The sequence below is a fragment of the Belonocnema kinseyi genome, chromosome 2 (genome assembly GCF_010883055.1).
Source record: "Belonocnema kinseyi isolate 2016_QV_RU_SX_M_011 chromosome 2, B_treatae_v1, whole genome shotgun sequence".
NCBI classification, from domain to species: Eukaryota; Metazoa; Arthropoda; class Insecta; order Hymenoptera; family Cynipidae; genus Belonocnema; species Belonocnema kinseyi.
Window position 1 is genome coordinate 141,729,097 of NC_046658.1, and position 13,433 is coordinate 141,742,529.

The window sequence follows — 13,433 nt, forward strand, 5'->3', positions numbered from 1 at the left end:
CGCAACTCAGTCATTTACAGCGTCTCCTACTATATTCACACGGACATAGCCCTGTCATAGTATTGGACCGCATCTCGTTTCAGATCTGGGATCACTGGGTCCGTTGTCTCTGAGAACTTGGAGAGTCAGGACAGGGATTTTGACGCGACGTGTTTCTGTGAGTGGTGCAAGCCGAAAATGCAGCGTTCGTTAGAGCAGAGGTACGCGATTAAATTCTGTGTGAAACTCGGTAAATCTGCGACAGAGACGTTTGATATGATCAAGCAGGCTTACCCAGATGTTGCTTTGGCAAGAAGTGATGTGTTTCGGTGGCACCAGGCCTTTTTGGAGGGCCGGGAAGAGGTCGCCGATGAAGACCGTGCTGGAAGACCTTCGACATTCCAACGCTTCCGCAGCCGCCCTACAGCCCAGATGTGGTCACCCAGACTTTTTTTTGATTCCTCGCCTGAAAAGGCCGATGAAAGGCAAGCATTTTGAGATGACAGAGGGGATCAAAGCAGCATGCACCGCGGCTCTCAAGGCTATTCCGGAGAATGGCTTCCGTGACGCCTTCAATGCTTGAAAATCGCGGTGGCAGCGCTGCATCGACGCAGAAGGAGCCTATTTTGAAAGTTTTTAAAGAATTGTAACGAATGGCTCAATAAATTTTTTTAAATCGACTCAGTCCTATTACTTTCCGGACAAACCCTGTATATGGGACAGAACATCGAGTTGGGCTTCTCGTAGCAATTGAGAGTGGAATCGATACAGAAAAAGAAATTCCTATATTCGGACGAATTAAAGAGATTATTATTGTGCAAAAAGAGAAAGTGTACCTACATTGTCAAGAGTGGCATGTTGTGTGGGTCGAAAGTTCGTTGAATGCATTATCGGACACGTGACTTATATGTGGTTTTACGACATGCACTTTTTTAATGCCGAGTAAACTACCAGTTTCAAACATAATTTCGAGATTATAAAGTAACTGTTAGTGTAGGGTACCTTCGTGAATCAGACTATAAAAAGCAATCTGAAATTTCGAGTACGTATTTCGCAAATGACAAGGGCATTTTTTTTTTAATTATTTAAAATTGGCATGATAAATTAATTTCTGGTCTTTTCCACTTCATATTGAACTTGTACATCGCGGAGGTTTAACTGAAAAATGACTGTCACTCTCTTTTCTTTCTTATAATTTTACTTGCCATATCCTGCGACTCTCGATATATAAGGGTTATGATGATCATACCTTTATACTTCTTTTAAATGTGCAGATGAAGGTGTCGATGGTGAAGTGCTTTCCTGGATCACAGAAGAAGATTTGCGAAGATTGAAAATTCGGTTAGGTCCGATAAAAAAATCATGAATGTGATTTCATCTTTGCGGGTTGTTGTAACAGAATTAAATATCAACATGGAAGATACATTAATAATCGAAAACACAGAAATTCAAGAAGGGGTACTATGCAATTAGAATATTAAACTAAATTAAATTTCTTTCATATTATTTTATAAGTTAAAAAATTTCTCACTTCACTTTCAGAATAAGGCAGGTATTGACGGCGTGCCAGGTGTCAGCTCAAGAAGAGGATTCGTTAATGAAACTCAGCCAAATAGAACGGTTAGATTATTGCTAAAATTATTTAGGATACCGAAATCTCGCTTGAACCTAATTACCAAACATTGTTTTTAAATTTCTTTTATATTATTTTATAACTTAAAAAATATCTCACTTCACTTTCAAAATAAGCAGGTTTTGACGACGTGCCAGGTGTCAGCTGAAGAAAAGGATTCGATAATGAAACTCAGCCAAATAGAACAGTTCGATTATTGTTAAAATTATTTAGGATACAGAAATCTGGCTTGAACCCAATTACCCAACATTATTTTTAAATTTCTTTTATATTATTTTATAACTTAAAAAAGATCTCACTTCACTTTCAGAATAAGGCAGGCATTGACAGCGTATCAGGTGTCAGCTCAAGAAAAACAGAATTTTTTGCAGTAAAGCCAGACAAGAAAAAATTTTGGACAAATTCCCTTCATTTTTTGCTCCACGCATTTTGGCTTTAGTTGGTAAACATAGAAATGATTTGCTTCAACGAGTAAACGGTATAGAAGGTAAATATTGTGGGAATTTTTCGCTTTGTTAGAATTTATAATAATGGTTATAATATTAGTGATAATGTACTCTACATATTTTTTTATAGATTTTTTTATAGTACATAACAAGAAAATGAAGACAGCCGCAGGAAAATGTTATTCAGCGTAAAGAAGTGCCAAACAAAAATTGGCTGCAGTTCGTTCGTGTAATATGACGACGATGCCATTAACTGCATATAATTTTTCTATTGCTTTATAGTGTACATTATAATTTATTGCATTAATCATGTTTAGGGAGGAGAGGACTTTTTGAAGGCAATAAGGCCAACATGTCCAGCACAACCCTTCCTAATTTCTGCAACTGGCAGTATTTCCAAAACGGATGGAACATTTTTGATAAGGGTCGATTCAGGAATTACTTCCGTTCGAAGAAATGTGATGCAGGCATTTGGTATCCTATTCAAGCTGCATTATTGCTTTAATGTGAAATATGCACCAGAATTAATAAATGTTTATAAGATTATCGCTCGCTGTGTTCTCAACTTCTCAATTCATTTTTGAATGCGAAAAAAATCCTAAACTAAGGAGTTAATATTCATCATTTTTCAGAACTTAATATTTAATACATTTAATACATTATCAGTTTACCAACATTATGTATACTAATTAACTAACAAAATTATGATCACTGTTTGTAAAAAGGAAAAATTATAATAAGAAATCAATTTGTGAATGTAAAAAATAAATTTTTGTTGCATTATTGCACCCACTTCGAGTGATATTTCCCTCTTCCTGGAGTGATAATTCGCTCGAATGAGTTTAGTAGGCAATGCACTCGAACGAAAAGTGGGATTTCACCCGAATCAGAGAATCGAGCTTTTCACTTTTTTTCGAGTCAGATTCCATCCGATTCGAGTGCAATTTCACTCGAGAAAATTTAGAGAGAAGGTACGAAAAAGTCACGAAGGAATAATAAGGAGCAGTGTACCCAATCTTGGGAACTTTTTAAACTACGCCTGCGTCGCGCCGACCAGGTGCCGACAACCCGATTGGTCACTGTTTGCGCGCTGAGTTTGAATGATACAAATATTCAGATTTAATACTTATGATTATTAATGATTGGAAAACACATCGAAAGTAGTTTCTTAATCCTAAATTAGAATTTTGGAGTGACCCATAAAAAAATAATGCGTTTTCCATGCAAAAAACATGATTAATTCCGGAATTAGGAAAAAATTTTTTTCTTTAATTTAGCATTTCAAATGTTTAAAAATGTTAATAAAAAGGTAATAAGATGTTTTAGTTTGAAGAAAAAATATTAGTTTTAATAGTATAAATATGATTGGGTTCTTTGTATACAGTATTACAGGTTTTATAATACTTATACAATAATTAATTAGTCACAGTAAGCATAACAGAAAATTTGTATAAATTTCTAGAATCTAGACAACAAACTAAAAATGTTATTAAATATTTAGCGAATATTCTGGCACTATCTTGTAATCCAGGTCTTCTTCAAGTTATTAAAAAATGTATGATATAACATTTATCAGTGCAGTAATTAATTGTTCTTATTTCATTTTTGGTAATTTTAGTAATTTTATTTTAAGTGACGTTGTCGGAAATAAACGATGATTTGTTTCTCTAAACTCAGAATTCATAACCTCTTTTTCATTATAATTAAATTATTTATTATAAATATTAAATCTGAATATTTATATAATTCAAACTTCGCGCAAACAGTGACCAATCGGATTGTCGGCGCCTAGTCGGTGCGACGCAAGCGCAGTTTAAAAAGTTCCCAAGATTCGGGACACTGATAAGGAGACCTAACTCCGTTTCCCCACTTGGCAATAGAAACATTACCGTAAGTGGTATGCACATTACAGGAAGATCTTAAATTTTCGTGCGCAGGTGCGCAGTTGTCCTCTTTCTATACATGGAAAAGTGTGCGAGTGAGAAAATTTCGCAAGTGGACGTAAGTTACAGAGGTTCTGTTCGTTTATTTTAATGCAGGTGGCAATAATTTTTTGTTCTAAGCTATGAGGTCTCAAGTGCGGTGTTGTGGTTCAAGTTACACGCCGAAGAAGGCGAATACACTTTGCCTTTTCAAAGCCCTCACTGTTAACTATGAAATTTAAAAAAATCTATTTCTAAATTTTAATCTGAAAGCTTAACAAAGGACCCTTGAGTGTTGGTTACTCTATTGATATAGCCTATCTGCTTGTTATTTATGATCGAATTCTTATTTGAATTTCAGCCTCTCTGCTTGTTATTTATGATCGTATTTTTATTTCGATTTCGCTCTACCGAAAAGAATTTTTGAGTATATACTAAAAATTCTTTAGGTCAAAGAAGCTCAGAGAAATTTTCCGCAGGCACTCAGGTAGATATTTTTAAAGGTCCAGGAAGCTCGTTTAAATGGTCTGAAGGCTTTAAAATATCCTTTCCGAAATTGAAATAAGAATATGATCATAAATAACAAGCAGAGAGGCTAACTTAATAGAGTAGCCGACTCTCAAGGGTCCTTTGTTAAGCGTTCGGATTAAAATTTAGAAGTAGATTTTTTAAATTTCATAGTTAACAGCCTAAAACATAATAATTCGGAATCTACGGGTTTCGATGACTTCAGATATCTAATTTTTTTTTAATGCTTAAAATTGGAATTAATAGAATGTTTCTCATAAATGGAATGAGATACGCCAAAAGAGACAACATTTTTGAATTCAACTAGAAAATTGTATGTCAGTATATAAGTTATAATTACAAATAAGTATAATGAGAAAATTCATCAATTAAAAAAAAGTGTTAATAATTTGAAGAGAAATTTAAAAAGGGAGAGCGGGTTAGCCACGACCAACTACTGTAAATAACTATGCCCGCCCGGTACGTGACGAATACAAAAGGAGCATTATAGTACCGACACACCACTCTTAAAAGGACCACTAAAAGGATCTTGAAAAGGACCAAAATCTTTCAAACTATCTCCGAGAATATTTTATTTTCTAATCGACTTTGTTTATAGACTCAACTGGGCTAAGCTACTTCGCTAAAGAAAACTGAAAGATTTCTTTCGGTAGGGCGGAAAGGACATTTTAAAGCCTTTAAAAAATTTAAACGAGCTACCTGGACCATTGAATATATCTACCTGTGTGCCTCCGGAGAATTTCTCAGAGCTTTTCAGAGCCTTGAGAATATGCTGATCAACAAAAGAACACAACCTCTAACTTACATCAATTTGACAAACTTTCGTACACTTTTCCATATACAGGAGGAGGACAAGTGCGCACTTGCGCAAGAAAATTTAGGATCATTCGGTTTTGTGCCTACCTCTTAAGGTAACGTTTCTAAAATTAATTTCTAAATGTATTTCTTACAAATAATAAATTTCCTGATAATTCAATTAAACCCAGTTTTCCTACTAAATACTTGTAAGGAATTTTTTCATTCTACTTAACGGAAGAAAAAGCTAAAAATTTAGTAGGAAAACCTCTAACATGACAAAAACCATTAAAATGGCAGCACTGAGGCATACGCCAGAGGTGACAACTTCGATTCATAATAATAATTGAATTTTTAATTTCCTACTTTAACGAAATTTCATTTTCTTTTGCAATTTTACAAACTAATATTTATTAATAAATACTGAACGACAATGAGGACTGTTAGTAATTTTTAAATTCAACACCTTCTTTCAAATTAGAAAATTGGTCTAACCTAGCAAAAATGAAAAGGTCGCTCACAGTGGACAAACTTTCATGAAACCCATGGTGAAAGAAATTCTGGGCACGAATTTTCGAATGAAACTAGAGTGTTATTTTTTCGACGATACTTAAAACATAGTAAAAACCCAGGATCGAGCTCAGGATTAAATTAAGTGGCTGTTAAGCCTCACTCAACTTCCTATTGTTAGATATAAGAGCCGGTTTAAAGAAATTAAGAATGATTAAAATATTAAGGAATTTAATTCCAATATTCTGTATTAAATACATTAAATAATTACGAGACGATTAAAAAAAGAATGAAGAAAATCGGTTAATCCGTTCAATTTCCGTTGAGATTTTGAATAACTTATCCTCTCTTATCAGATTCTACGACAAAAAATATGGAAGAAAGATGCTGCGTATTCTTGACCCGGAAAAATGTGGAATTGCAAGTTATTTAATTTTCAGGATTACGTTTGAAGGGTACGCAATTCGCAGCTTTTTCTGCAGAAATTTATTTTCCATAATTTTCAACCGAAAACTCGAAATTTATCATTTTTCTCTCTTATTTCTTGAATCTTTGTTGTAAATACAGGTGCTTGCTTTACAATGAATGTGATGTTGCTCATGATTGATGCACTATTTTGTGCCAAACAAGATAGTTACATTTTTATCCAATGAGACAAAAAACATTTTTCAAACAAATAGTGCAAGTTTCTATACTAAACAAGACGGATAAATTTTCAGCCGAAAATGGAATCGTAAAATTTTATTTTAAGAATAAGAATAATTTTTATTAAAAAAATACGAATATGCACAAAACTATGTACTTTTTCTATAACATTGTGGAAACTATGAAGAAAAAAAGCGAATTATCTAAAAAGGGTTGAATTTTCAACCAGAACATTATATTATTTTAAGACAAAAATTAATTTTCTACCAAGTAGTTACATTTTCCAATTGTAGATATATAAATTTGTATTAAATTTAAAAAATTGCGATGTAACTTAAACATTTATCACATAAATTTTTTGGAAAATCGAAATAAGGACCCTTTTATTCTCCGCAGTAAAAATACAAAAAAAAACAGTCTGAATTGTAATCCTTGAAAATAAAATTATTCTGAAAGAACGTTCGAAATAAGAAGTACGGTTAAATTGAAAATATTTAAAAATTCAGAAATAAGCAATTCTTAAAATGTCAATTAGACTGTTCGAAATTCCACAATTTTAATGTTAATTGAAAAGTCCAAAGTTATAAATAGGAAAACTTTTATAATTTAATACTTACCGTAGAACTTCAGAATTCTAAAATTAAAACGATTCAAAAATGAAGAAATTATTCCATTTTTAAAAAACAATTTTTTCAAATTGAGCTTTCAAGGTCAAACTTGTTGGAAAATTTGTCAAATACAAAATTTTTAATTTAAAAGTACATACAATTTTTAACGTTTCTGTACAATAATGTGATTTTGAAGGTCTACAATGTCTACATTGTCTAAAATATAGAAAAAAAATATTGTCCACGGCGATAATGAAGGTAAATTTATTTGTTAATATTGGAAAATTGTCTTTAATCGATGTTTACTATGAATCATAATTTTTTCTACTTCAATAAAAATGAATAATTTTTATTTAAAAATGGATCTTCTTGGTTATGAAATTTTAATAATATATTTATCTCGCGATTCGCGCTCGATAATGTATTTATCTCGCGCTTCGCGCTCGATAGTGTATTTACCTCGCGCTACGCGCTTGCTCTTTGTGCATAGACTTTTAAAATTGACGGTGAAAGCATCGTCAACAGTAATTTAGTGATTGTGAATTCACTTTTGTTAAAGCTCTTTCGGCTTTAACGAACACATTCTCATCACGTATCTCGTGATTCGCACTTGAGATTATCGCTGAAATTTTATATTACTCCCATCAAACATTTTATTGTAACTTTTGTCGTTTTTCCATAAACTGAATTTGCTCATTTCCAATGTTTTCTTTATGATTTAAACTTTACACATACAGTCCACTGAGCAGCCTTACCCTTTTTTAACTTCTAAATTATTTATATATATAGAACTGTTGGATTTTCCATTATTTCGTATGTTGTCAAAGTTTGAATTTTTGATTGATCAAGAAAATAAAAAAAGTTATCATGATAATCTTCTAGGGCATTTATAAATCAAACTTTTTCTTCTCTTGCCAATTTTTCACATCGTCCGTTATTTGGCTTAAAAGGTTCATTTTCGTGTGTTTTTTGAAATATTGTAAATGCTATAACTCTAATAATTTTTGATTTGATGAAAAATGTAATTAGGATAAATTGTTCGACTTTTTAAATAACATAAATAACCGTACAAAGAATTTTTGAATTTTGACAAAAGTGGCCTCAAAAATATAAAAAATGTGCCCACTTTGTGAATTTATATCCAAAATGGCTGGCTAACGAACTTGAAATTTAGTTAAGGACACTTAACGAGTATACCAAAGGCCAATCTAATAGATTGATTTTTTCAAAATTTATCGAGTTCACAGACAGACATACATACAGACAAAGATCAAAAGCCAGAAAGCAGACCAAACATTTCCAAAGGATTTTGATGCGCTGAATCCGAATCCGAGCTCAAAATTGCTCCTTTACGTTAGGTTTTCAAGATATCCTAACCTAAAAGTTCACAAAACGCGTTTTTAGCTGTTTTTGAGGTTATGTAACTGGTGAAGAAAAATGTCTACGAGAAAAACTAATATGGAATTTGAAAGTATTAATCTTTCCCTTTTAAACCTACTTAGATTTATGTGGATATCTTTATTTTTCTAAAAAATATAGTAATTTGAAATTTGTTATTTTGCCGTTTTAACCCATTAACGCTGAGGTGTTCAGATTTATACTATAATAAGGAAGGTCGCGGTAAGGTGGGAATTTGGTCAAGTGACCCACACGTTACATGGCCTTTAGGGTTGAAGCACAAAAATCAGAGACTACATTAATACTAGAAAATTCTCAAAAATATTAGTTTTTGACAAAGTCGTATATACGTGGTAGAGAAGGGTTGATTTTATAAGTTAAGGGTTGAAGCCCCTAATGTCAGTAAGGTCTCTGATTTTTGGGCTCCTCAAAAATATCCACTCTAATTTTTGGGTTTTAACCCTTAACTTATAAAATCAACCCTTCTCTACCACGTATATACGACTTTGTAAAAAAATAATATTCTTGAGAATTTTATTGTGTTAATGTAGTCTCTGATTTTTGGGCTCCTCAAAAATATCCACTCTGATTTTTGGGCTTTAACCCTTAACTTATGAAATCAACCCTTCTCTACCACGTATATATGACTTTGTCAAGAAATAATATTTTTGAGAATTTTCTAGTGTCAATGTAGTCTTTGATTTTTGGGCTCCTAGAAAATACCCACTCTAATTTTTGGGCTTCAACCCTTAACGTATAAAATCAACCCTTCTTTACCACGTATATACGAATTTGTCAAAAATTAATATTTTTGAGAATTTGCCAGTGTCATTAGAGTCTCTGATTTTCGGGCTCCTCGAAAATACCCACTCTGATTTTTGGGCTTTAACCCTTAACTTATGAAATCAACCCTTCTCTACCACGTTTATATGACTTTGTCAAGAAATAATATTTTTGAGAATTTTCTAGTGTCATTAGAGTCTCTGATTTTCGGGCTCCTCGAAAATACCCACTCTGATTTTTGGCCTTCAACCCTTAACGTATAAAATTAACCCTTCTCTACCATGTATATATGACTTTGTCAAAAATTAATATTTTTGAGAATTTTTCAGTGTCAGTAGAGTTTATGATTATTGGGCTTCTTAAAAATACCTACTCCGATTTTTGGTCGCCAACACTTGACGTTAAAAAACAGTCCCTTTTTAACAATCATACATAATTTTGTGCAAACCAATCTTTTTCGTAATAATACAGTGTTACTATAGGTTCTGATATTTTTCGAATTTTACGGTTCAAATGGAGTCTCTAATTTTTGGGATGTTAAAAAATGCCAACATCAACGTTTAAGTTTTTATTATTAGGTTGACGTTTTTTTACACAGGGGTGGTTTTCCTAATATAATGTTAAGTGAATTTGACACTCTAAAATGAGCCAAAAATCTAGTGCATTTTGGATTTTGCAAATTTTATTTTTTGCAAGGGGGTGGTTTTTTGAAAATGGCGGCAGTTTTTTATTTCTTTTTATGCATTTTAGAGCCCAAAATAAGCCAAAAATTCTGGTGTTCTTTGTTTTTTCCGAATTTGATTTTGTACAAAGGGGGTGGTTTTATATTTTGTAGTGGTGGTGTTTGGAAATTGGTTACTGGTGCGTTTAAGAGCCCAAAAAAGCCCAAAATTCTGACGTGTTTGATTTTTTTTTTTCTTACAATTTTTATATAGTCGAGGTGCTGGCTTGATTCAAGTCAGCACCTCCACTCAAAATTTGAATTTTCACAAAAAGTAGCGGAGCCCAAAAATCGGCAATACAGCCCAAAAAAGACCAAAAAAAGCCCAAAATTCTGACATTAAGAAATTTGGGGATTTCGTTTATGGAGGTGCTAGCTTGATAGCCTGACATTTTACACTTCCGGGGAACGTCCCTGGAATGTTCTAGGAAATTTCCGTGCTATTAGGGTGTTCGCAATTATTGATGAACTTTTTAGGTATTCAGGAGCCCAAATAATACCAAAAAGCCCTCGGTATTTTAATTGTAAAAAATTAAAGTTTTCAAATAGGAATTAATTTCTATAATATTTTAAATGGTGTCAACCAGAGTATTCTGCATAAACAAGATGTTACATTTTTGCGATAAACTGTTCTCTTCCCAGTAAAAAGGTGTTAATTGGAACGCATAAGACTGGCATTAGAAAATATGGATATTTTAATGCCTTTAAGTGCGTAAAAATTTCATTTTTGCCTGATATGCCAATAAATGCGCTTTACTGAATAAAACTCGTTTCGTTTTCATCATATTTAATGCGCAAAAACTTCAAGGCATTACAGTGATTTTCTTGTAAAGCCTAGAAAAAAGGTACGACATTTCAAAACTGAATTAACTATTGCAGGAGCATTGAGCAGTATGCATTCCGCGAAATTATTTTTGAGTTCCAGAAAAGCTGTTTTAGGGGCTGGGGTCCATATCCAAGTATTAGTTTCTTTAAGGATATCTGTAAATGGATCCGAATAATTTGAGTAATGGGCGAAAAACTATCGATAGTATCTGCATGTTGCTAAAAAACTCTGTAAGTGATTTCTATTTTCTGGTTCCATGAAATTTCTAATTATATCCTGTTTATCAGGATCTGACTTTATTCCAGTCAGAAACAAATTAAAATCAAGAAATTAAACGGAGTCTCGACAAAATAAAGATTTATCTAATCTTAGAGTAAGATTTTCTCTTGCAAAATGGTCAAGATCGCTGATTAATCCTGCATGTGATCATCAAAATTACCTGTGCTAGTTATAAGCAAATCATGAACAAAAGTTGTGAGACATGAATCAAATTGGTTTTCCAATGCGAAATTTAAAGCTCTTTTGAATCCAGACTCAGCCATTTTCAGTCCAGAAGGTATTCGGCAGAAATGATTAACCTTTGAATTATAGCAAAACGCAGTATATTGATGAGAATTCCTATGCAATTTTATCTGCCAATATCCATTTGACATCGAAATATACTTTAGACTATGGAATTCCTGCATAATATTATCACGATGTAGTGTTAATGATAATGTTAATCACGATATTCTAACGGGGTAGGATACGTTTTATGGACAAATGTTTTGTGGCGCTTAATTTTTATTGAATACTCCTAACTTTAAGCACTGACATCTTTCTAAAGAAATAATTTTTTAAATTTATACATATGGTGAACGAATGTATCACGTTCCCGAAAATCACGCGTCGTAAGGAAATACGCGATCGATCGAATATCCTTCAAAAATGTATCGTCCTCGAAATGACAATAGGCTTGATTTCAAATATAAAAAATCAAACTGGGCAACATATAATTCAGTCAAATCCCTTTCATAAATAATCATAGAATTGTCATCATGGTCACAATCATTAGAAACCAAGTCATTGTACATAATATCATCAATAGGATGGTCCCTCTTTCTTTAGAGATCGTTTTATTATTTTCTTTATCGCATTAAAAGAAATTGTTACCTATTTTAATTTTATTGCCAAGATATTGATAAAGAAGTTCGTCCGTCTGTGTACCAATTTTTATGATCCAATATTTATAATTAGCAAAACTTATTTTTTTATCCGAGTCATTTTTTTCCAATCGCTGTTGATAATAAAACACTTGTTGCCGGTATTTCCATAACATTCCCATGCTGCAAAAGGAAATTATAAAATAAATCAGAAATACACGTAATTTGACTCCCAGTGTAAGCCAAAGATGGAAATGGAATATTAAAAACTGTCACTAAGAGCATTCGAAATTTTTCAGTTTGAGAAGAGTCGCGTGTTTTTTTCGAACTTGGCTTCTTCAATACGTCATTAGATAGGTTCTCGAATAAATCATAAGGCCCACGACGCGCCATCGGACCAGAACGCACCGGGTTTGGATTTAGTTGAAATTACTTGAATTGCGAATCTCTTGGCGTCAAAGTCGATCCAATAATGATTATCAGCCCAATGTTCAATTAAGAAGGAATTATCAACCAGTTAATTGTTGTCGTCGTGAATTCTTAGGAATCCAAATCATCAGAAGTACATTTTACCAAGTTCTATTTTTCAAGAATTTTGCGTCAGCGTATTGCTTGATCGGAAGCGAATGGGGTATGTAAAAGTATTTATGGTGTGAGGAAAACAAGTTAGGATCTTGAATTTCGTCTTTAATTTGAGTATTTCTCGTTTTACAATATGATTTTTTTATCTGTCCGCATTTTTCTGTGGTCTGTTGACCTAAGTTTTAACAAATGTTTGTGTGAATATTTCATATTTGGAGGTGCGTTACGATTCGTGTGAATATTTTATAGTGAACTTTAGAACGTTTTTATTACTCATCTATGATTATCTCTTACTGTCCGCAAGATCTGCTCTCTTTCAAATTTTTTTTAATAATTCGAGATCTATTTTATATTTGGAAAAATAAATAAATTGTATATGGGAGATTAATTCTAGTAAGGTAATGAATTGAAAAATATAAAGATGAAATTTAACTAATGTAAGAATAAATCCCTTACAAAGGGATGTACAGGAGAATGCTGAACGATAGGCCTAGGAGGGAGAGAAGTGAAGGGAGAACGGCAAAAGTAGGATATAAGAAAATAAAAATAGATGAGAAAATATAGGGGTGAGATGGGGAGAAAGAGGTAATAAAGGTAGTGCAGGGAGACTTGTTTTATAGGAAGTAGGGAGGTGGGGATAAGGTATGGAGGTGGAGTAGTGAAGATGCTATATTTGAAGAAAGCAAAAGGTAAAGGAAAAAGATGAGAATTTTTGGAGTTATATCCAGGAATTTGACATTGTGGGATTGCTTATGGTATGTGTTGAATTGTATTATGATCGTGCTGCTTGCCCGGAGTTTTCGTTATCCGAACAGCCGTACCATAGATCTTGCGCATTAAAATTCAAGAGATTCAATGAGGAGGAGGGTAGTTTAAAAAATAAATCAATTTAACAAGATATGATAATATAATTTG

At 32.8% G+C, this 13,433-nt stretch overlaps 1 protein-coding gene across 1 annotated transcript in view; it reads right to left on the minus strand.

Moving 5' to 3' along the window:
- LOC117183008 overlaps positions 1 to 13,433 on the minus strand; it is a 42,919-nt gene that overhangs the window by 12,160 nt on the left and 17,326 nt on the right. The window lies entirely within an intron of this gene.